At 42.6% G+C, this 24,661-nt stretch overlaps 1 protein-coding gene across 1 annotated transcript in view; it reads right to left on the bottom strand.

Moving 5' to 3' along the window:
- The window catches only part of Lrrc1 (leucine rich repeat containing 1), a 164,881-nt gene that overhangs the window by 12,942 nt on the left and 127,278 nt on the right, over positions 1-24,661 (bottom strand). The window lies entirely within an intron of this gene.

Below are 24,661 nucleotides of genomic sequence, written 5' to 3'. Positions count from 1 at the left end.
CAAAGAATAGGAAGTACGGAAGGAATGAGGAAAGGAGCAGACAGACAGTCAAAACATAATATAAAAAAATCTCCCAGGTGTAAAGGAGATTAGTTTGTGCATTACAGTGTAGAAAACTCTGAGCATATACAACTTCTCTGCAGAGCAACAGAAGAGGCGGTCCTCCAGTAACTTGCTTCTTAGAATGAGAAGGACAGCTCAGTAACAGGCTTCGGAAATTAGAAGACAAAATTATGAGGGGAGAAAATTTCCAATGCAGAGTTCTATACCACACAGGTGATTAACTATCAGAGTAATATATAAATATTCTCTAAAGATCTGGGGGCAGGGACACCTCACATGTATATACATATATACATATACATACACATGTACATATATGTGTGGGGGGGTGGGTGTGGGTGAGAGAAAGAGAGAGAGAGAGAAACAGAGAGAAAGAGAGAGAACAAAGAAGGAATGAGTTTCTCAAAAACAAAGAATAAACTAAGAAACAAGAGAGCCAGGAGACTGAAACCCAGGTCATGCTATATGACAGCTAGTTGAGTAATCTAAGGACAGGGACTTCCCAAGCAAGAGAGTGAGGGGAGGACTCTGATCTAGCTAGCATGATCTTGAACTCTTGCGTAGCGTCCCATAGAGACAACAGGTATGCATCACTACACCCAGCCAAGAAGGTAACTACAGAAATACTAAATATGACTATTTAAATTTGGATAGCTGACAGAATTTGGAAGAAGTATATGAAACTACCAAGTAAACTACAACTATTAACTACCAGAAAAAAAAAAAAAGAAACATTTTACAGGGGGAAAAAAAGGAGTCTCTAGGCATGATGGGACATGCCTTTAATCCCAGTACTTGACAGAGGCAGACAGATCTCTGAGTTCAAGGCCAGCCTGGTCTACAAACAATCTCCAGGATAGCCAAAGCTACACACAGAAACCTCTCTCAGAAATCAAAAAACAAAAAGGAAGAAAAGAAGGCAGAAAGGAAAGGGATAAAAGATAGACAGACAGACAGACAGACTATAGTATACCGCTTGGCTCGATCTGAAAGCAGAATTCTCATAGCCAAAGTAAGACTGAATACTGACTTAAGGTATGCTCTTTTCTTTATCGAGAGGCTAAAAGAGGGGGGGGGGGGCGGAAATCAGAGAAAGAAGTTACAGAGCAATACATTTTGATTAAACACAAAATATTCACTAATATCAAATTGTAGCAAAAGAAATAACAATGTAAATAACGAACACAAAGACGGAAATGTCCTCAGTAAGTAGCCCTCTTAGCCAGAAATGGCCCCTGCAGAGCAGAAGCTGGGACAGCAGATAGTTGGGCTGCCCTCAGGCTGCTTTTTAGTTTAAGTCTTTAAAACAATTTCTGGTTTCTCAAATTATGTTCATATATATAGCTTTAGATTGTTTAAATGTCACATTCCTTGAAAATAATGATTGTCTTTTTAATCTGTACTCTTCCTGGAAATAACTTGAGGTAAGATATCAAAAGAAAAAAGCAATAAAAATTAAACATGAATCTACAAGAAAATCAAGGAGGGGCAGGAATTCAAGAATCCTAAATTTGTGATTATGTCTTTTTTACTCTATTTCCTCAATTTGGAGGAAGTGGGACTGTAGTTGCTACCACGATTTTGTGTGAGATTTCTGTCTAAGGTGGACATTTTGTGAGAAGCTGTCTGGAACTCTTCTTCCACATCGCAAAGATATCCTCAAACTTTCCAACTTGAGACCCAGCAAGTTAGAAAACTGTTTCTAATTTACAGGCTGGAGTGAACCTCCTTTTCACTTGTGAATCCATCTCATTAACACTCTCTCTTCCTCTCTGTGGCTCCCTAAAGACAGCCACAGAGAGTGGAGACCAGTCTCTCCCTCAGGCTGTGGGCTGTAAGTGGGATGTCTGCGCTGGTGTTACCAATCCCAGTGGATTTCTGCAAATGGAAATAGCTGTGTGTCTCCTCCTCTGAGAGCTACATCTCTCACAACTGCTATGCTGTTTATCTAAACTGTAGATTCAACAGCTTAAGAAACTGGCAAAGGTTATATTTTTTCAATGTTATTTAAATTAACATTGAGTTCACTAGTAGAGTCCCAAGTTTATTTACTGTCATTTATGTCTGTTAAACTAGACGCTCAACACATTCTGTGTATATCCCAACTTATTAATTTGATAAAAAGAGTTCTTGTGATTTTAATTATAGCATGTTTATTTTTCTCCTAGCATCAATATCTCTCTTCAAAAATAGCTTTGGTTTACCCAAAAGGAAATTCACCAGAATAATAAAGGAAGTTGTTCTTTTCTTTATGGAGAATATGTATGTTAAAGAGAAAAACAAAAATAGGCATGGAGGAGTTGGCAGAAGCAAGTACTGTAGCCAGGGCTGAAGGCATGTACTTAGAATCCCAGCACTCCAGAGGCCAGCCTGGCCTACATACAAAGACTTTCTAAACAATGGGTGGTTATGACCACCGGCTCTATCCAGTTCTTAGTGAGATACTGGTGAGGCTGAGGAGAGGAGGTAGGTCTGAAGATGAACATTATACTTGGACATCAGTTTCATAAAGGCTGCCTTTAAAGGCAGGGGCATCACTACATATACAGTCATTTGAGGTCCAGAGAAAGGAGAGGGGGAGTTGAAAGCCCAACCACAGAGAACAGGGAAATGCAAAACATCAAGGCCAGGAGAAGGAGCAGATGCTGACCCCTGAGAGGAGAGAAAAGAATGAAGAGAGCACGTGCTCCAACAGCCAAAGAAAGACGGAGCTTCATGGAAAACACTGGTCCTGAGATACACACAGAGACGGGGGATCTGGCGTGCACACCCAGCAAATCGGTAAAGCATGCTTGAGGTCGCTAAGCATCAACTGATGGTGCTGTTATTCTGTCCGGTTCTCTCTACACAGGATTAAAAAGTGAGCCAAATGAAAAATGGTCCCTCGGTGTGGGACCAATTAGCCAGGTAAGTGAGGCCAGAGGGACAGACAGGAGCGTGAGGCACGTTCAAGACTGCAGGGATAGCTGGCACCGTAGCGCATACACGGCACACATGGCTTAACTGTATTCACACAATCAAGCCAGCCTAAGTCCCAGCATGGACTGGGGAGGGGCTCACTACCTCTCCCCTCTATGTGAGGAACTAATAGTAATCGATGGCTGCTAGGGGGTGGAGAAGGTATTGTGTTCAAGGATGCAGCCTGACAGGTGGTCCCTGTTCCAGTGGAAGGCCTTACAAGCATGCACATACCAGCATGGTTGAGTGGACTCATGAGGGTGGGTGGTAAAGGTTGAGGGGATCTGGGAAGCAAGGGAGGGGAGGAAGATGGGTTAAACACATCACATGCGTGTATGAAATTTTCAAACAATAAATTTTCAAAAGGAAAGAAGAAAGGCAACCTAGCCTGGGAGGAAACAAAGTCAAAACATAAGAGGGACAGTTTTTACTAAAAGTGGCCTACTTGTCTTTTGCACAAAATTATCTTCCCATCTACACTGGGAAATAATTATGAAAGGAAAAGTCGATTTCTAAAAGTAAAATTATTATATCTGAGGTTACAAATGTTTTAAGTAAGGTTGTTTCCAACAAAGCCGATATCACTTAAACCAGACTGGGAAACTACATTGCCCGTATCATAGCCTCCGGCTTTTTTCAACACACCTTGCAAAGTCTGGTTGATAGGAAACAGTCCCTGTAACAGCCAGGAAACTAACTCCCTGCCATCCTTGACTTGCTTTGTTGACTCTTTCATTTTCATTCAGAATAAACTAACTTTTTTTTACACCGATTAAGCTTTGATTCAAAATCCTTTCCGTAGCTGTGAAGTCTTCATTAAAAAAAAAATGGAGCAATTTTTTAAATCATAATGTCCACAAAAAAAGTGAATTAAAACTGGTGAAGACTTGATGGCTCAGCGGTTAAGAGCACTGACTGTTCTTCCAAAGGTCCTGAGTTCAAATCCCAGCAACCACATGGTGGCTCACAACCATCCGTAATGAAATCTGATGCCTTCTCCTGAGGTGTCTGAAGTCAGCTATGGTGTACTTACATAATAAATAAATAATTTTTTTTTAAAAAGAAAGAAATTTAGCATAATTTCTACCCTTTTGTTTCTGTGACTAGTTTAAATCTACATTTACCTGGGAGAGCCTTCTAAGAGTCCTCCAATGCTTAATCCTGAGTAACAGGGGAGACAGGCAGAACAGAAATGATTTGACCATGGAAACAGCCATGCATGCATCTCTGAAAAGATTTAGAAAATTCAAAACAGCAATGTCCTTTAGATTGCTGTGTCATTCCTACAAATGCCTGACAGCTCTTCAGACTGAGGAACTTCAAAGACATCTCATCTCCTTTCCAGTTTCTCAGTGACCGTCCATTTTCAGGACAACAGAAAGACCAAGACACCTTATAATAGACGTGTTTTTAAACAACCAGAGACTGAAGTCAGGAAAGACAGCTGCCCCATGGTCAGATTTTAGGGGAAGGGCAAATCATTGACTCCCAATCTAAGTCCGCTCCTGACGTCCCCGCTCCTGCTGTCCCCACACTGTACCACGCATGGGTGCACACAGATAAAGATGTTTCAGGATGGAGGGCAACAAAGTATCAGTAACTTCAGGCGATGCCAGGAAACAAGATACACTTCTCATGTTCCACTAATAAAGAAATCTCCATCTGTGAAGATTGTGAGTAGCTAACAGTTTTGAAGCACATGATCCCAGGAAAGTTCACTATTAGCTTAAATATTGTTCCTTTACATTTAGACTAGAGATGGGGAGGGTAAACAGAAATACATAACTTAAATTAATTAATTTTAATCAATTGAATTTTTAAATTTTTGATTAGATAATAAAATTCACATAATGAAGAAAGTAATTAGACAGTGGTGTCACCTTACTCTTAAGATTTTTTTTATCTCATATTTATTAAGATAATAAGCGATGTACGAAAACTACTAGCAAACTGGTTTTAAACGCTAAGCAACGCTGAGAGTAACAATCATGATGGCCACCAATCCTTTGGGGAGATGAGACATGCAAGGCATCTTACACTAATGAGTAGAAAGCACCTTTCTTTGTAAAAAGCCTTCTTTCATTCTAAAATGTGATGCTCTCTATAAGGCACAGTGCGGCATCAGCAGACCTTATTCCATCCAATGAGCAGGGAAATGTGGGGCAGGTGAGGTGTTTGTGCCCAGCGGGCACACCTAAGTTCAATCCTCTAAAATCAAATAGTGAAAGGAAAGAATTAACTCCAAAACTGCCCTCCATGCTCTCACCATGGTAAGTGTGCACACAACACACACACACACACACTCACTAAATGGAATTTTAAGTGACATTAAATGCAGCTGACAAGGCGGCATCCGTGGTAGAGCACTTGAAGGCCTTAGGATCAATCTCGGCAATGAAAATGTTGACATCTCATCAAACTGCACTATGACATCACGGGTTGGAACGTTCAAAGTGAAATTTTTTTTAAAAGAAAAATTGATTTAAAAAAGAATGTTTGAGCACAACATATATTGGCAAAGATTTGTCAGGGAATTGTCTCAACACCTCTATGTACAAATAGCCAATCTTTCACAGTCCTTCAAGGAACTCGTTAGATAAATTGGAATAATTAGATTTCCTTCCCTCTCCCCACTCCCTTCCTGAAATTGAGAAGAGAAAAGCCTATTAGCAGGTCCATCTTCGGGAAAGCTGGCTTAATGATACCATGGCAACAGGCCATCATCACACAAAGGGGACCATGTTGAGAGGCAGAAAGAGCCTAATGGAGAAAACTCAGCAAGGTGGCCAGGTAACACGGCTATCCCAACCCGCGTCTTCTAAAAGCCCAGACTAGCAATATATTTCTTTATAGTTGCTGAGGTATATAGCCACAAAGAGAGATGCCTGCGGCTATTTATCTTTCAGACCTATTTTAAAGGAAATCTTTTCTTACGTCTCCTGCAGGTGCTCTGTTTCCCGTCCTCTTGCTCTTGGCTGCCTGACTCTTCCTTCCTTCCGCTTTTCATTAGCTGATCTGAGTTTGTCCAAAAACCACAGTGAAGTTTCCTTTCCAGATAATGAGCTCCCCTGGGGAATCTCTAGTGTTGCAGCTCTTAGGAGATTTCACAAGCCTTGTCCCCATGTCCTGAGAGGCAAGGTAGAACCAGGTGACTGGTTTCACCCATAATAGCATCCTATTTGCTCTTGAAACAAGGTCCAGCTCCTGGCACTGCTAAGAAGAATTTAGAACATTTACAAGGAAATGTCTATTAACCTGAAGATGTGCAAGGCCACTGACTCTGAGAAAGTGTAACACAATAATTTCAAAAATAATCTCTCTGAACACTTTCAGAAATTTTTCTCACTAGACACTAAATCATTGGATCATACTTACAAAATTCCTAAAATTATATTTTAGGTTATCTCTGAGACACCGAAGGGCCAACACCTCTCTCCAAGACTCCACAGGCTACACAACCCTTTCATGGTAGTCACCTAAGACCATCCTGCATATCAGATATTTACATTACGATTCACAACAATAGCAAAATTACAGATTTAGAGTAGCGATGAATAATTTTATGGTTGGGGGTCACCACAACATGAAGAACTGTATAAAGTTTCAAAGCCCTAGGAAAGTTGAAAATCACTGTGTTAAATAGACAATGTCAGAAACGGCCCCCTAAATTCTTATCTTATACCCACAGATTAATACAGTTCTCGATGCTCACCAGAGAAGCGTCTTTTAGGCATAGTTGGTGATTAAGACAGAGACCCACAAGCAGTCAACATATAGAGAATAAAAGCCTGTGGAACTCTCGGCTTTAAATGAGACATCTGTGTCATGCCTCTTCCCTGAAAAGCTCAGTGATCATCAAGGAAGATGGAACTGAAGGACCGTAAGGGCCAGAGGGAACAGATGTGCATAGTGAGGCAGTGTTTGCCAGACATGAGAGCCAAGCTGCTGGTGGTGGCTGAGATCGCATGCACAAGACTTGCACAAGATCAAGCCAACCCAACTCCCAGCATGGATGGAGGAGGGGTTTGTTAGGTCCCACCCCTTTCTGGGGAGCTACTGGCAAATGACATCTGCTGGGGAGAGGGGGTCAGTTTTCTTTGGGGATGTGGGCTCTGAGAGGCTGCCCATGTTCTAAAAGATTGTCCCAACCCATGGACAGAGACAGCACTAAATGGACTCAGTGGGGATTAAAAGACAGACAGACAGACAGACAGAGAGAAAGAGCATGGGATCAGGAAGGAAAGTTAGAAACATAGAGGAGGCATTGGAGGAAGAGAATGGCGCATGGATTGCAGATACATACATTATATGCTATATAGTTAATATAATATTTTAAAATGTTATAGACTAGTTAATATATTTTTTAAAAAAACTATATTCCCAACCATTGCTTATCTCACAAGTTTTACATATTACCTAATAAAGATAGTACATTATGTTTTCTAGGAGAAATTTTGATTTCTTTACCAAAAAAAAAATGATGCATGATTCCTTGAACAATTCCATATCTAGATATCTCCCAATTTAAACCAATTCTAGAACTGAGCATTTGTCTTAAGTTAGGGTTTTACTGCTGTGAAGAGACATCGTGACCAAGGCAAGTCTTTATAAAGGGCATTTAATTGGGGCTGGCTTACAGGCTCAGTCCATCAAGGTGGAAACATGGCAGCATCCAGGAAGACAGGATGCAGGAAGAGCTGAGAGTTCTACATCTCCATCTGAAGGTCGCTAGGAGAAGACTGGCCACCAAACATGGTTAGGAAGAGGGTCTCATTGACCACCCCTCAGTGACATTCTTCCACCAACAAGGCCACACCTCCTAATAGCAACACTCCCTGGGCCAAGCATATTCAAACCACTACAACACTGCACTGTGATTTTGGAAATATGACTCACTGAGGGGGGGATCCACATGAATTCCAACAGGAAGGTTTCTGAAGCAGATATGGAGCCAGACTCTGCCTCTCAGCTCTCCATAAGGAAGACAGCATCGGTCAATACCTTCTGGTAATATCTCAGTCATTCAAAAAGATTCGGGTCAACAGATTCAACCCTTTAGCTCAACCACTGATTACTATATGTAATGGTTAATTCTGATAATCAATTTAATTGGATCTGTCGAGACATCAGTGAAGCACACTGGAGGGATGTCTGTGATGGCACTTTAGGGGATAATTGGGTCTTGAGGGCTATGATATAAAAAGAGGATTCATTCCTTGGTAGGCTCATAGAATGATGACATTATTGGATGATGATGAAAGGTAAGGGGTGGAGTCTAGTCAGAGAAAGTAGGTCAGTGGGCCTAAGTCCTTACTGCTATGTCTTTCCTGGCTTCTCACAATGCTCCTTTTGCTTCCCAGCTGGCAAGATGTCAGCTACCTACTCTGCCACACCCTCCACCATGAGGGACAGGTGCCTCTGGAACTAGGAAGCCAACAAATCCTCCCTCTCTTAGACTGCTTCTGTCCTGTGTTCTAGTCCCACTGATGGTCTAGTAGCTGACAGCCTACCTCAGTTGTAACCAGGTGAGACAGACTGTGTGGAAGAACATGATGCCTCTGCTTGGATGGATAGAGGAGGAGGAACATGGAAGAGTGTTTGACTTGTACTACATACATGTTAGAATCATATTTACTAAGCAATGTCAATAAATATAGAAGTCATATTCTAACAGAAGTGCGATAATAGAAATTAATGAGGAAACAAATATCCAGACCAAGAATACAGGTTTTAGGATGTAGCAGCAAAACTGGACACAAGACAAAGAAATGAGAGGCCCTCCCTTGTGGCAGTTGCTATGGAAAGACTTGCCTCTTACACCGCCGCTCCCCCCATGCCCCCCCCCCCGAGACAAGATGCCACCTGAGATTCTGTGAGAATAATTTTAGTAAATGACTACAGTAAACAGGATATCTTAGTTATGTTTCTATAGCTGTTATACAGCACCCTGACCAAGGCAACGTATAAAAGCTTATAAAAGTATTTCATTGGGATTATAGTTCCAGAAGACTGGAGTCTATGAAGTGAAGCAAAGGCTTTAGAAACAGCCGAGAGCTCAGACCTTGAACTGCAGGCAGGGAACAGAGTGGCACTCTGAAGCATCCCAGTGGCATAATTCCTTCAGCAAGGCCACATCCCCAAATCCTCTGTGAACAACCAATACGGAGAAACCAGGTACTCAAATGTGCAAGATGTGTGTGGGATATCTCAGTCAAACTACCACGCAGGACAATGCAACATGTTAAAATAATCTGACACACAGGGTGTATCCGGTATGTTAAACAAAAATGAGCTTTCATGAGAATATGATGCTAATGATTTTTTAAAAGCCATTTTAGCCAGGCAGTGGTGGTGCATGCCTGTAATCCCAGCACTCTGGGAGGCAGAGGCAGGCAGATTTCTGAGTTCGAGGCCAGCCTGGTCTACAGAGTGAGTTCCAGGACAACCACTGCTATACAGAGAAACCCTGTCTCGGAAAAAAAAAATAAATAAATAAATAAAATAAAAGGCATTTTATCTTTAGATAATATTTGGTGGATACAAGCCTCTATGTTGGGGCACTCCAGCATGCTTTCAAGGTTCTTTTCCTGTTTTTAACAAACATGTCTGGGCTCCCACCATTGTTGGGAGGTTGGTCAGGCTTTAAGGAACCCACAAAGATAAGAACAATGTATACAGTGTGTTGGTCCAGGTATGGCAAAGGAATCTTTTGTATTTCAGAGAAATAGACTTTTCCACTTGTGTCTTTTTATACAGTTTTACATGGATGGGAATGAGCAACAATCAGGAAGTATTGGTTGTTTAGCAACAGCCTCAGTTTCCTCACAGAAGCCACTTGCGAGTGGCTGCTCGCAAGTGCAAGGGCTGCAAGCTTGGTCTTAGCAATATAGAATTAAACACTTGGTGGAGAAAGCACCTCTGGTAAAGCTCTCCATAGCGTGTGCTCAGGGTAGAAGCTACCCATCACTGACTTTACTGATGCAGGGATGCGGGTCCACAGACAATGAGCTTTCTCTCTTGCATGTTATCACTGTTTGCTGTACTAGGACAGTGCTTGTCACATAAAGCAAACGTTGGCTAAATGAACCAAGGCTTTCTGTGACTGTCTTACAAAGCTTCCAGATCTAGACTTCTGAAAGTTTTGAGACTGCCTGCCTTTCTCTTTCTTTCTTTCTTTCTTTCTTTCTTTCTTTCTTTCTTTCTTTCTTTCTTTCTTTCTTTCTTTCTTTCTTTCTTTCTTTCTTCCTTTCTTTCTCCCCCCTCCCCCTCCCCCTCTCCCTCTCCTTCCCCTTCCTCTCTCTTCTCTTTCTCTCTCTCTTCTCTCTCTCTTCTCTCTCTCTCTCTCTCTCTCTCTCTCTCTCTCTCTCTCTCTCTCTCTCTCTCCCTCTCTCTCCCTCTCTCTTGTTATTTCCTTGACAGCTTTTAAATGTTGGTGGAACTTGAACTATTGTTACTAAACATCTGGACAAGTCTTCTCTCAAGGCAAGATCATCTTGGCCTACTACCAATCACAGTGTTTGGGCCTCCTAAAATCTGAAAGAGAGCTCTTCTTCCCAAAATGTGCTGGCTGATCACCAGACCACACCCAATGCTGACCCCAAGCGGAATGTCCACTGTGAGTGATGTACCCAACCCCAGGGAAAACAGGACCGATGGTCTATTTAGCCGTTGTCTTTCTTCCAGTGGACAGGTAGGGACGGGACAGTCTCTCCTTCAAAGCTGTTAAAAATCAGTTCACATGAAAATGGGTTTCAGTCTCTAATTCATATCAAGCAGCAACATGGAAACATACCTTAAAGTAGTCACGAAGCCAAGCACTTCAAGTTCAGAATCTCAATTTCTCACAAAAATGTTTAAAAGAACAAAACTGCACAGTTAAAGTTCAGCATGCCAGAAAAAATAAACAACTTGAGTTAAAATCAGTAAAGTGAATCGGGCAGAACAGCGGGAGGCTGCAGTCCTAGTCCCAGCATTGGGAGCCTGAGGCAAGGTGGACCGGGAGTGCCAGGCTAGCCCAGGCTACAAGGCAGAAACAAAGACCAACAGTGAGAAGTCACGCAAGACCCACAAACCCTGAAACATTTGGGATTCTGATAAAAATCCAAAACAAACATTTTAGCATTTCAAAGGAATAAGTAAAAGACTTTTGAATGTTAGTATGCATTTCTGCAAAGGGAACAACAGCAATATAAAAAAAAAAAACAGCTTCTAGAAATGAAGCTTTGTGTAGGTCAGTGGTGGGTTAGGTATAGCTGAGGAGACAATAGGTGAGGTAGAATTTAAGGCTTCAAAATATCACCCAAATGACACTGTAGAAAATAGACTCCATGAATAATGAGTTTTTCTCATGAATATGAGAAAAAGGTAAGAGGATACAGAGAACAACCCACGAAAGAAAAGCTGAGAGACTGGGGAAGAGAACCGCACTGAGGGAGCATTCCTGAGAAAGGTCTCAGGCTGAGGAAAGATTGCAATCCTGGGATTGAAAAGCCACAGCAGGAAGAATCAGCTGAACAGGCAGGTATATGATCATCAACTTATAAATTACCCAAGTAGGAAAAAGTCTTTTAAAAACTATGATAGAGAAAAGGCAACATCTCCAAAAATTTACAGCTTGACTAATAATTAAGTTCTTATGAGATAGTGAAACCCAAGCTTGACAGGATGTCTTAAGAATACTGAAAGAAAATATCTGTCTGTCTACAATTATATAAAGTGGGCAGGGCTGGTACGTAGCAAAGGAGGTGTAACTGGCTTTAAAGTACTGAGCCCCACCCCCTGCTCAGGCATGTGCCACAGCCCTGAGAGTGCCCCTTTCCTGGGATATCCCCTCATCTAACAACGGAGTGTCAATGTGGGACAGCAGTGAGTCCAAGGACCATCATGTACCTGCTCACCGTCTCTGTGTCCTCACATTCCTTAGTCCATCCATCTACCAAGCAACCATCCTCAGCCCCTACTTGTCTCTTTCTCTTACCAAAGCCTTCAACTACAATGGGGAGATGGCAGGCTTTCTACAGTTCTGAGATAAGAGGAATTGTACCTCTGCTTCCCCAGGCTAGGATGGAGTAGTCAGTCCCTTTAAGAGATGCCCTTCAGAGGCCACTGGGGGTCGCTATAGCCTCTGCATATTTCACCTGCTGTTAGTAGAGGGCAGAGACCAGCAAGGCAATGGTGGCCAGCTGGGTCAGGTCACCCTCCTTACATACTCCCACGCTAGGAATATCTAATGATGTACACTCTGCCTATAAACTAAATCAGTATTTACAGTCTTCCCACAAAGAAAGGCACGATCCAGATAACTTAGAAGCAAGCTCTCTCTCCTATGTACTTAAGGATGGGATAATTCCACACTTACGCCACTTCAAAAAGAAACCAGGAAGTACGCCCCCATCCGTTTTATGAGCTGTCTATCGATGGAATGCCCAGGCTAGACATGAATACTATAGAAAGTTAAATTCCAGGCCACGTATGAGCAGGAGAACAAGAGCCCTCAATGAGTCATCTATGACCTGAGTTAAGAGAAATAGAGAAATGACACTGTGCTCAGACTGAATTTGTTCAGAGGAGGGCAGCAGGTTCAACATCACACGTGAAGTTAGGCATGCTATTGGTAATGTGTTGTTCCAGTAATCATAGATTCAGAGACAGCAGGATCATCTCAACAGATGCAGAAGAAACACCACTAAAATTCAATAACCATCACAAAAAGAAACTCAGTGGCATGATGAAGTTAATCCTTGCCTTGCTGATGGTGAAAATTAAGGAACTCCTTTTACAATCTGGAGCTGAAGACACTTTTCCCCCAATACACACACACACACACACATACACACACACCACACACAAGACATTGTACACATAGCACATATATATATATACCACATACATACCATACACACATACCACATACATACATACCACATTACATACATACCACACACACACCACACATCCACACATATACACACACCACATACACACCATACACACTCATACACATTCTCTCTCTCTCTCTCTCTCTCATTCTCTCTTTCTCTCTCTCTTCCCCCCTGTCCCTCCATCCCTGTCTCTCTCTCTCTAAAATTTTTGATAAGTTATATTAAGATACTTGGCAAGGAAAGGAAAGAAAAAAGAATGCAGCCTGAAGACTGGAAAGAAGGAAACCTTAATGGTTCACCAATGATACAAAGATCTACATGGGAACAAGGAAGTTACACAAAGAAAGTGAAAGAGAGAGATTGTAGCAAGTGGACAAGTTAAGATCAATGAATAAAAATGACATTCTACAAGGTAAGCGGGCCAAAAAGCAGTTTAAAAGAAGATACAATTAAAACTCTGTTAATGCTTCTAAGAATGGTAGAGTTAAGTTGTACTAACCACCCTACTTAGAACAATCGTTTTAAAATGTAACAGATTAGGGCTACAAGAAAATGACAATCCATAGAGATCTTTGGAAAGAGAAGTAAGAAATGTTATCTTAAGAGGATCCGGAGGATGTAGCCTCTGCTATTCATATTATAATGAGAGTTAGGGTCAAGCAGGGAAGGGGCTGTGAACAGAGAGGGTAATTAGAAAGATTTAGATGGCCTCTGCGCCTTCACTTGGGTAGTCATTACATAAGTGTTTATGGCGGCCCCTTAAGCTGTGCAATATTTATATCTTTATTTCATTTAATATGAATGTGGTTTTAAATTGGCATCTGTAACAGCTACTAAGTTTTTGGATAAACTGAGAACTTTAACTATTAACAAGACTTAACTAAGCAGAAAACGCAGGTTAGAAGGTTAGATTTGATGAAGATAGCAATCTCACTCAAATTAGTATATAGATTCAATGTGATATAAATAAAAAGCCAAACATGTATATTTTTTTGTACAGTAAAGCAGGCTTTGTCATTTATATGAAAGAGAAAAACAGTGCGTTAGCCAAAGTCAGACCAAAGCAGAACTAAAGACTCTTTACATGTATATAGGATGTGACAGGCAGGCAGCAGGCACAGAGCCAAAGCATCTCCACCACTGGCTCACGTGGCTGTCAGGACTGAAAGTCAGGAGCTCAGTAAGACTCTATGGGAACGGAGCAAAGCTGCCATCTACAATGTCTTCTCTTGTGGGAAAACCTATCCTTCCTTTGAAGCCTTCCAATAGTTCTGACCAGGCTCACCCACGTCATTCAGGATAATCCTCTTACTTAGGACCAGCCCATCAGGGACTCTTCTTACATATGCAAAGTTCTTTCACAGCAGCACCTAGATTAAGGTTTGCACAACTGTTTCTGCAGCCTAGACAAGTTGGCAGATCAAAGTAGCTCTTGAAGACAGGACAAGACCTCTCCGCCCAAACAGCCAGAGGTCCATCTAAACATCAAAGCTTGTGATAGCATACTGTGTGGATAGCATGAGTGGTAGGGTATCTGAGTGAAATCAAGTGCCAAATTTACATGTATATTGAAACCTGTAAAGTGCCTGAGCTGGTGTGGAAGATGATCATAGAAAATGAGTAAGTTGATATACAGCACTTAATAGAAAGAAATTAATGAAAATGAATCCCTACTCCTTGTAAACACACACACACACACACACCACACACTCCCACAAAAATGTGAGAACAGAGAGGCTTACCAAAGCACTTTGCCCCCTAATCTGTAGCATTGGCTTTTGGTTTCTCTCTGGGAACACTGTTAAGAGGCAACAATACTTTCTGAAAAGATGCCTAATTGATGAACTACATCTGGCCTTGGAGGATAATTACTGACTCACAGATGTCTGGGCAGAAGCTTCCTTCTTGCCATGTAACCTGAAGTGAGACAATCCCCTTGTCTTCTCCTGGAAGCCATGTTATTCATTTAATGACCTCTGAGCTAGTGTTGTGTTCTGCCCCTGGAAAGCTGAGCATGGTGACATATGCCTGAAAATTGCATTACATGGGAGACAGGTGTAAGATGATTATTGTAAGTTCAAGGCTATCCTGATCTACATGGCAAGCTGCAGATACCAGAGAGCCCCTATGACTCTGAAAGTGCTTGCTTAGTATGCTGATATACTCTCATAAATCCATTAAGGAGACACCTACTTGGCCCTGCTGGGTGCTTCATGTCTTGAATCTTGGCAATGGTGTATTCTGTCTACTCAGGAGGAAGTGTCTAAGTCACCAAGTTTTAGTGGTATTACACAATACAGTCTCCCTCCTTCCCTCCCCCCACTCCTCTCTCTCTCTCTCTCTCTCTCTCTCTCTCTCTCTCTCTCTCTCTCTCTCTCTCTCTCTCTCTCTCTCTCTCTCTCTCTCCCCCTCTCTCCACAGACTGAGGAGTGAAGTACCATGGGTAATTTGGAAGGGAATCTAGAAGTATCTGCCTGTGACTTCAAAGTAGGGGAGATCTCTCAATGCAAGCCATGAAGGAATACATTGATTGTGTTACAGTTTCTAAAAATTCCATTATGCTTCATTTATCAGAACCTGGTAGACCACAGGGCACACACTGAGAGACAACATTTGCAATACATCAAATACTACAAGATAGCAGTACCCATGATACCCTGATAGATAAGTTCTATGAAGTATCCAAAAAATACATATAGGAACTGAAGAGGGTAGAATGATTGTAATTGTTAATGGAGACAATAATAAAATCAGAAAATTATTTTATGCATATTGAAATATATTATACTGATTACATTAGTATAAAATACAAAGTTGGATATAACAATAGCAGTCAAAGATGTAAGTCATAGGGACTATTACATACTGTGAGCATGATTATAAATTGAAATAATTACTTTGAAAAATACGTTGGGGTCTCTCATGAATCAGGTGTTCACACGTCTCCTGCTACATACCCTTAGTCCAAAGATGAAGTGCAAAGAGAAGCCCTTGCTGACCCACTGCAGAGGTCAGGCCCAGGACCGATCCCAGTAGCAGTATTCATACTGTTTGAAAAATGAGGCAACTGGATGTCAATCAAGAGTATAACGAACACAATCATATTCATATATTCATAGAGGCATGAAGAGGAAGGCAGGCTACCCAAACCTGCATGATAAGCCTTAAAAATATCATATGTGTGCAAGATCAAGCTACAAAGCAACACAGATAGTAGTCCCGTTCTAGGAAGAGCAAAAGCAGGCAAAGCTCAAGAGTACACAGATATGAGGTCGAATGCAAAGGGGGAACAAGGGACTGACCTTCCGAAACATCTGTATTGTGGTCTCATGTACAGCCTGGGCACAGGGAGGGGCGTGCAGAGTTACATAGAGAGTCGCAGCGTGGGGACACAGAGGGATTCAGAAGCCTGGACAGTGTTCTTCTGTCTGATGGGCAGCAAAGAGTAAACATGGGAGTTGGCCTTGTTTCCCCTGCCACGCTTTAGAATACAGACATGACAAGCGTCTCTGTGCATTACATTATTGATATAAAAATAAAGCCAGGGATGAGTGTATCTTAGAAATAAATAGCCAGCTGGCCCAGCAGCAACCAGTAGAAAGAAGGGCTTCCTGCTGTTGTCTCCCAGGACAGGGCTGGTGGCGGCCCCACTGGAGGGGCACATTAGTAGCCCTTTCACAAGCTGCTCCCTTCTGACTCACGCCTATTAAGGCTCTCATGTAAAATCAAGACCTCAATCCCTACTGCTAAGCCCAGATCTCTAACTCCATAGCAAAGGGAGCATTCGCTCCTTGCAGACTTTGTTGTGAAGGAAGCCATTTTGCAAAGGATTTGTGGTAAAAAAATGAAGGTGATGCTGCTTCGCCCCCTCCCCCCTTTCCAGTTTTCTTCCACTCGGTTCCTTCTAGGAGCTCAACTACAGTGGATGCTGAGGAGGTATCTGCTCATCTGTGGCAGTGTTTGACTTAAAACAGACTGAGCCAAGATATTTCTCTCTGGGGAATGTAAAATCTAGATAAAGCCTTCAAGGAGTATGATCTTCACCAGGGCACCTTCTGTACTTCATGGGGGATTCTCAGTAGCTGCTTGGCCTGACCAGATCTGTTTCCCTCCCCTCTAGAAAGCCGCAGGGGAGAATGGTAAACAACAGATTCCTAAGAATGCCAAGAATTCTGACAGGACAAAGGTAAGTGCAGAATGCACTTAGCCAAAAAGCAGACTCTGGTTTTCATTTCCTTGTGGGTTGTCTGTTTGTCTGTCTGTCTATGGTGTTTGTTTCTGTTCCACCTTTAACCAACACCCTTGTTGCCAATTTACAAGCAAAACATTTTTGCCTTCTAACTTTCTTGCCACCGATTGGGTACAAATAGTTACTGGGAATAATAGACATGATACTGTTCATACAAGTCAAAAAAATGTAACTAAGAAGATTTTAAGTGACGGTAAATAGGAATGATGGTGCGAAGGGGAGGTGGCCTGGTGGTAGAACACCAGGCTCGCATGCCTGTTCAACACCTAGCACTGCAACCGGCCCCATACTGGGAAATCATAAATAAGTGTTCAACTTTTGCCCTCAGCTTGGTAAGAAAACACAGGCTGAGCTTATGGTTTCTGTGCTCATTCATAAATGAATGCGGCACCTCCAATGCAGAAACCTACAATGGCAGGCCCCTCCTGGGTCCAGGTGGGCACGGGACATACGGTCACACCACCCACCCGTCTCTCCTAGCTCAGCAAGACCAGGCAGGATTCCAGCCTGAAGAGAGGATAACGCCAGCATCTCTGCTTCCACTACTTGACACTTCTAGCCTCTGCCAGCTTGCCCTCCTGGTGTTCAGCTCTTTCTACAGCATGGAAAGAGGAAGGAGAGACAGAGGGGGAGGGAAGGGATATAAGAAAGAAATGTTGTCCCTGATTCACTGCTATAAGCTGGCTTCCCGCTCTTGGCTGGGCCATAGCCCAGGCAAACGGTTTCTGTCTTTTCCACATCAACGGATGCTTTTTTGGCAATCCCCCTCATCTGTATAGCTATTTTCCCCAGCAGCTCTCTGGACATGTATGCATATCCAGTTCTGTTTGTTTGTTTGTTTGTTTGTTTCACACACGTTCTCAGTGTGTAGCCTTGGCTGTCCCGGAATTCGCTGAGGAGACCAGACTGGCTTGAACTCACAGCGGTCCCCTGCCTCTGAGGTCAAAGGTGTGCCTTGCATATATGTATTTCAATCCCTTTTACCCAAGGGTCCTAGTCCCATCTTTTATTTATTCATTTATTCATTCATTCATTTATTCATTCATTCATTGTTGAGCTATGTTAGCCCCTCCACATACTTCCTTGCTCATGACTTGAAGTGACCCAATGCTGAATGTTGCACCCAGATGCCACCTAGAAGATTCCCAACAGATTCTGAGAAGCCTGATTCGTGCCATGCAGTGCTCCAGCAGAGCGCAGCCCAGCAGCCATTCTCTGGAACGTGCCAGGTTGCTGGGCGGTGGTGGCGCACGCCTTTAATCCCCCCACTTGGGAGGCAGAGGTAGGCGGGTTTCTGAGTTCGAGGCCAGCCTGGTCTACAGAGTGAGTTCCAGGACACCCAGGGCTACACAGAGAAACCCTGTCTCGAAAAACGAAAGAAAGAAAGAAAGAAAGAAAGAAAGAAAGAAAGAAAGAAAGAAAGAAAGAAAGAAAGAAAGAAAGAAAGAAAGAAAGAAAGAAAGAAAGAAAGAAAGAAAGAAAGAAGTGCTAGCCTTCAGCCCACGCTGAGCCTATTCCTCCAAGAAGGATATACTGGCACCCTTGTTTGAGAGAGCCCTCTTACAACGCCTGAAGACCAGAGCAGACAGCCCTGACCTCCCCATCCCTTGGTGGGTGTGGGAGACATACAGTTCTCTCTATAAAAGCCTTGTCACTATGGTCTGTCGACATCTAATGCCTTCCACGTGGCGTGACATTCAGAAGTCATCTAACTAGTCACAAATCCCACAGCAGAACATAGCTGCTGTTAAAACTTTAGTGTTTCAGGTAGAAGTTTCACTTAACACCCTGCTCGATGTATAAAGAGCCAGGCCTGCAAGTCTTCTTAGTCAAAGCACTTGGACAAATTTGCATAAGAAAAGAAATGGTAGCAAAAGATGCTTTCCACACAGGAATGGTCCTGGACAACACACACACCACACCACCACCACCACCACCACCAACAACAACAACAACAACAGCAACAACAAACAAACAAACACACAAGAAACAAAAATGCTGTCCATGTCAAGGAAGAAGCAAAAGGGTTTTCATTGTTTCATTGTAGAATTGTGAAGTGGGGCAAGGTCTTATCATAGAGGGATTTGAAAATGAATAAACAAAATATAGATAAGCCTTGTGCCATGTACACTTAAGTCTGTAGTCCAGTTTTATCATTCCTAAATGAAGTGATCTAATGTACTCTGATTTTATAAATATATGTTCCATAGATAGATAGATAGATAGATAGATACACAGATACATACATAGATACATAGATAGATACATAGATAGATAGATACATAGATAGATACATAGATACATAGATGGATGGATGGATGGATGGATAGATGGATGGATGGATGGATGGATGGACGGATGGATGGATAGATAGATAGATTTAGTAAATATTAATGACAAAGAGAGTTATTCCTACAAATACAGAGAAGTTATTTTGGGCAAGGCCCTAGAAGAATGAAACTCAACAAGATATTCCTTGCTCTTGGTCAGTTCGTTTCTTAGAAGGGATGAGCAGGGCTTCGTAGGGAAGGAGACCTGGGGACAACTTGTGACAACAATCCGTGGGCATCAGAGGAACCATATTGGAAAAGTCATTCCAGGCAGAGAATGGAGCATAAGATGAAGAAGCCGGGGCAGCTGGAGAGAGGTCTCCAGTGTCCCCCTAGGAAACAAACACAGCATTTTAAAGAAGAAAAAGGAGAGAGACTTATTTTTAGAGATTCACCTGTTAGGGAATGACACACGGGATTTGAAACTGGAAATAGGAATGACAAATAAAGATGGTAGAAGTTTGGATAGGAATATGGAGGCTTTAAAAACTGGGCCAGTTGAAAAACTGCTAACAGAGTTAATCCATAATGGTGGCTATATTAATAGAATACAGGAAAAAATGCTAAAACACAGAAACCCAAAATATAATGCTTTAAAAATATGGAGGTTTCTATCTGTCACATGGTACTTTGTGGGTAGAGTGAGGTATGGGGTCACCCACAGAGCTGGGGGTCAAATCTAAACTGATGGTTGTTTATAGGTTTATAAAAAGCCACCCACCCATACCTGTTATTTTCCTGGTGTGTGTGTATCTGCTTCCTTTTAAGAAGAGTAGATATAAACTTCAATAGAGACCTTATGGCCAGAAAAACAAAGTATTTGCCGTCCCACCAATTAAGTGGCTCAAGCCTGAGGCTCTCTCTAATCATGCTGAAGAGTGAGTTCAGGTATCTTCAACAGGGACCTTCTACATTGGGTCCAGAGAAATGACTGCAATAGTATCATTTCCCAGGTAGGGGGAAAGACAGAGGGTAAAACTCAGCCTCCCTCAGACTCTCTACCTACTAAGTCACCAGAGGCTTCCTCACTGCAGAGGAGACTAGAGAATTTAGTGCCCAGCCACTTGGCTGTAGCTCTGGCTGGAATTCATCAGCACTGCACGCAATCTCCTGGAATACACACGCGTGCTCACGTTCTGACGTCTCTGAAGCCAGGCTTCATCCTAAGGTCTGGCATTCAGCCTGGACTGAAGTTGTGCTCTTCCAGAGTTGATTCTCACTTCTTTCCTCCAGATATCTAGCGGCATTGCCATAGGAAGTGACCTTAAGTAAATGTGCTTCTTGAGATATTTATTAAAACCACACTTGGTATGACTCTAGACCAGAAATCGATATACCTGCTCCCCATTTGAGTTCTCACAGGAAACTTCCTGTCTCTGATCTCTGCCAGTGTGAGAGGGTTCGGCTCCTTTTTGTTCAGTGAGTGGGTGGGTAGCTTTTTCCTCGTGTCCCTTTCAATACAGAGCGACCCCTTGGCATCTCCTCTTGATTGTGGCTTTTGCTTAGACCCACCATTCTGAAATGGCTTTTGTTTCTTATGCATAAAAATATGACGGATGTTGTCATAAAAATAATGTCTTAAATATTATGAATCATGGCAAAAGCTAAAAGAGGTTCCATACTGGTAGGCAAGTGAGGAAACAACCAGGAGAGGCTCCATATGATGTGGAAACTTACACTCTTTTAAACTCTGCTCAGTGAAAGAACTGCATGGAATTGGAATGGACTCGTTAAGAGATGATACGTATGAAGAGACATCGAATGGGCATCCTTGAAACATAAACTCACTTCTATAGTGTGAGGATGGAGAGGTCAGAGTCTTGGAGGAGTGTTTACTGTACGGAGCTATGGAAGGGTGGTACAGGATAACTCCAGACCGTAGAGTGGTCATGGCTGCCAACACCTCTCCATTTCCACAGCCTCATGCGCTCAAAACAACTGAGCACAGATATAAAATATGACCTAGAATGGTTACCACGCGTTGAATCTGTGTTTGGTAGCCCTATAGCTCAGCATGGTCTAAGGAGGGGTAAGCATGGGAAGTCTTAAGACCAAGAAGCAGAATGCAGCAGTGGAGGTGCCCCCGAGATGGGGCGGCAGAGGGAAGAGGGTAGGTATGGATGGTAGGATGCAGGTAGGGATGCTGGAGACCTTTGATCCTGGATGGGACCACTATGTGCATGTAGTGCTGTTAACTAAACAGAATACGTACCCCCAAAGAGCAGATTTAGATACTGGCTAAGATGTGGAGGAAAATTTGGTTATTTGGGAGCAGACTCTATTTGGGGGTGTCTCCTCATTAAATAAGAAATGGGGCCAAGAATGAATACTATAAACAAAGTCTAGGAAGTAGATTTGTTTACACTTTAAAGAATAATCATTTGGGGTGTATGGAGGGAAAATGGCATATCTGAACCTACCATAACAACATGCCAAGTTTACCTGATTGAAAAATTAATAAAATGGAAAATGTGTTATGTAATATACATTGGATTGTCTCTAAACCCTGTAGGAAACCTATGCAATGAGTCCAATCTGACAGAAATAAGTGGATTGAGAGTGAGAGTCTTGAGGTGATTTGTCAAGGGCACTGGGCAAGCCTCACGACCGCCCCCCCCCCCCACACTGCCTCATGAGGCAGCCTGCCTGCTTTGCCCCCAAGTCATAGCCTTTCTTCTTGTCTGGTCGCCTTGCCTGACAGACAGCCATGTCTCTCTGGGAGCCCAGCATGTCACCTATCACTGATACCCTGTCTGATTTCTTGGTCCTACCCTTCCTTCTCTTCCCTCGCTCCAGGCCTTCTGTTGTTCCACGGCCCTTTCCCCATCCACTGCAACTTCACAACTACTTAAAAAGTAGTTTTACTGTGTATTGGCACAGTAAAAAATCAAAGAAATGAGACAAGAAAATTATAAAACATCAAAAACATATATAAACACAAATATGTGAAAACCCCGAAAGTCACATAAGCTTAAGTTTTACACACAAAATAAATTCAAATTATTGGATATGTTTTTCCAGAGAGCAAATATACAAAGATTCTATTTGTGGAGCTCTTTGTGATAGGAAGGGTACCAAATATGGTACCTTTCTTGGTATTACTTTAACATTTATTACATTGTGTGTGCTTGTGGACACGTGTGTGTGTGTGTGTGTGTGTGTGTGTGTGTGTGTGTGTGTGTGTGACAGAGGCAGAGGCACAGAGAGACAGAAAGTCAGAGACAGAGGACATCTTCCAGAAGTCAGGGAGAGAGAGAGAGAGAAAGAGAGAGAGAGAAAGAGTCCTCCAGGAGTCGGTTTCTCTACCACAAGGATCCTGGAGTCAGACTCAGGTTCAGGTTGGGCGGTAGACACCTCCATCCACTGAGCACCCTTTAGGCCCTAGCTTACTTTGTCAGTCTAGAGTCTCCTATTTCCCACTGTGTTTACGCTTTGGGCAAAGTATTCCCCCACTATGGTGTCCACTGCTGTCCTGCTTCATGATACCGTACCATGTTTTCCACTCCAGATTTTAAATTGGGAGCACAGTGTTTCCGAGAGCAGAGTACTATGTGTGATGCAGTAAATGCTTGCACAAACCACTGTTATAAAATATGAAGAAGATTTTAATCTGCTTTATGGGGACACAGAGGAATTCTGTGCATGAATATGAGCGCTCATAAACATCCCTGTGGATCACGATTGAGCTGAGGAGAATGGCTCTTTCTGCTTACAGGATAAGTTTTACGCTGAGATGTAGCGTGGCTGTATTTACTCATCTGGCCAACACTGCAGTCCTGGTTTTCTCAGACAGAGAGAAGACTGAGGGAGGGCTGATTTCGGGTTTTCTGAATTAATCTTAATTTTATGAAACATTTTATATGCACAAAGAATATGACCATATATGTGAAAAATCAAGAGTCGTGCCTTTTGGGGCTTTGGATGACTTACTTCTCTGGCCATATCTCAAGTCCAGTGCTGACTATAGACACAAGGCTTTTGGATGGTGATGATGATGAAACAGATAATACTGAAAATCACAGTTACATGGGGTCTACAGTTATGGAAACCTATTCCTAAAGTCTCCGGAAAAGGAACAACCTGATACAATTTCAAAAGGCTTTTGATAATTAAAACCGTCAGTAACAAAATGTCATCATATGTGAGTCAGCCTGCAAAAAGACAAAGTCTTTCCCTGAACTGGAAATAGGGATATTTAGAAACAAGCAAAAACTTACATATTTCAGGTTTACAATACTCTGGGTATGTGCTCGCATGCATGTGATTGTGCATGTGCATGTGTGTTTTCACGTATGTGAACACATGTAGAGGCCAGAGGTCAGAGGTCAATGTCAGGTATCTTCCATCCTCATCATGTTCCATTTCAGTTTTTGAGATATGGTCTCTCACTGAACCTCATTAAGGCAGCCAGTCTGGCTGACAAATGAACTCCGGGATCACCTGATCTGTCTCTACCTCCTCAGATCCGAACTTGGGTCTGCATGTTTGCATAGCAAGAACCTTAACAACTGAGCCATGTCCTTGGGCTTCTTCACAAGACAGCTTTAAGGCATTCGGAATTGGGTTACAATTTAGTTTGCTAAATCAATGATTCCCAGTCTCTTCCCATGAGAAAGAATAAAAATTCCCATTAGAAAGAAACTACTGAATTGTAGGGATTATTTTAAATGCACAGAAAAGAATATGTGTTTAAGATTACTGAAATAGCCAGGTGGTCGTGGTGCATGCCTTTAATCCCAGTATTCAGGAGCCAGAGGCAGAAGGATATCTCAATTCGAGGCCAGCCTAGTCTGTAGAGCAAATCCTAGGACAGTCAGAACTACACAGAGAAACTGTGTGTCAGAGTGGGGGAAGGGGGGAGGGTCGGGACGGTGGGATTACTGAAGTAGACTAACTGTCTCTAGCCGACACTGTCACCCACAGTCCGGATCATGCTTTCAGGAAAGAGTATGCCATTGCCCTGCCTGTGGAGGAAGCCAGAGAATGAGTGAGCAGTTTCTCACTTCCATCGTATCCCTAAACGGCCTCAACCCAGGGGAGCTGCTTGCCTACCTCATAGACATCTCTCCAGTGGAAGCCCACGTGGAATTACTGGCTACAGTTCTGCTGGATTGTCCCCACTGGATTGGCCACAGCCTCTGATGGAATTGCCTTACAGTGAAACTCTGTGATCATTCCCC

Source organism: Apodemus sylvaticus, chromosome 7 (assembly GCF_947179515.1).
Source record: "Apodemus sylvaticus chromosome 7, mApoSyl1.1, whole genome shotgun sequence".
Classification (NCBI taxonomy): domain Eukaryota; kingdom Metazoa; phylum Chordata; class Mammalia; order Rodentia; family Muridae; genus Apodemus; species Apodemus sylvaticus.
The sequence above is the reverse complement of the archived record's forward strand: the minus strand, read 5'-3'. Positions and strand labels throughout refer to the sequence as shown.